This window comes from Arachis hypogaea, chromosome 13 (genome assembly GCF_003086295.3).
Source record: "Arachis hypogaea cultivar Tifrunner chromosome 13, arahy.Tifrunner.gnm2.J5K5, whole genome shotgun sequence".
Classification (NCBI taxonomy): domain Eukaryota; kingdom Viridiplantae; phylum Streptophyta; class Magnoliopsida; order Fabales; family Fabaceae; genus Arachis; species Arachis hypogaea.
Genome location: NC_092048.1, coordinates 104,399,668 through 104,400,357, shown reverse-complemented (window position 1 = coordinate 104,400,357; position 690 = coordinate 104,399,668). Strand labels below are relative to the sequence as shown.

General features: G+C 43.6%; 1 non-coding gene across 1 annotated transcript; it reads left to right on the top strand.

Annotated features, from left to right (window-relative positions):
- Window positions 1-352: 352 nt before the first annotated feature.
- On the top strand, window positions 353-459 carry LOC112738582 (small nucleolar RNA R71). Its single transcript, XR_003169536.1, has one exon. It is a non-coding gene; the product is annotated as a small nucleolar RNA R71 (small nucleolar RNA).
- Window positions 460-690: the final 231 nt, after the last annotated feature.

The window sequence follows — 690 nt, the reverse complement described above, 5'->3', positions numbered from 1 at the left end:
TTGTTCCTGATCACCCTCTACTTCTTCATTCACTCCTTCTTGAGCTGCTGCTGAGGTGGTGATTGCTGCCACTTGATTCCTCTCCATCTTTTTGGTAAGGTCAGCCAACTGTTTGGTAATTAGCTTGTTTTGAGCTAGCAGTGCATCCACATTGTTCAGTTCCATCACTCCTCTAGTGTTGCCTCTTTCAGAAGCATAGAAGTAGTCATTCTCTGCTACAATCTCAATGACATCTATGGCTTCTTCAATGGTCTTCTTCTTGTTCAGAGATCCCCCGAATGAGTGGTCTACTGCCTTCTTTGATTCATACGAAAGGCCTTCATAGAAAATGTGCAACTGCACCCATTCATTGAACATATCTGGTGGGCATCTTCTTGTCAGGTCCTTAAACCTCTCCCATGCTTCATATAGAGTCTCACCATCTTGCTGCCTGAAGGTTTGTACCTCAGCTCTCAACCTATTGATTCGTTGAGGAGGATAGAATCTTGCCAAGAATTTATTCACCACGTCTTCCCAGGTTGCTAAACTCTCCTTTGGAAAGTATTCCAGCCATTTAGATACTTTGTCCTTGAGTGAGAAGGGAAACAGAAGTAGTCTATAGGTGTCAGGGTGAACATCATTAGACTTCACAGTATTGCATATCCTCAGGAAGGTGGTTAGATGTTGATTGGGGTCTTCTTGGACACTTCC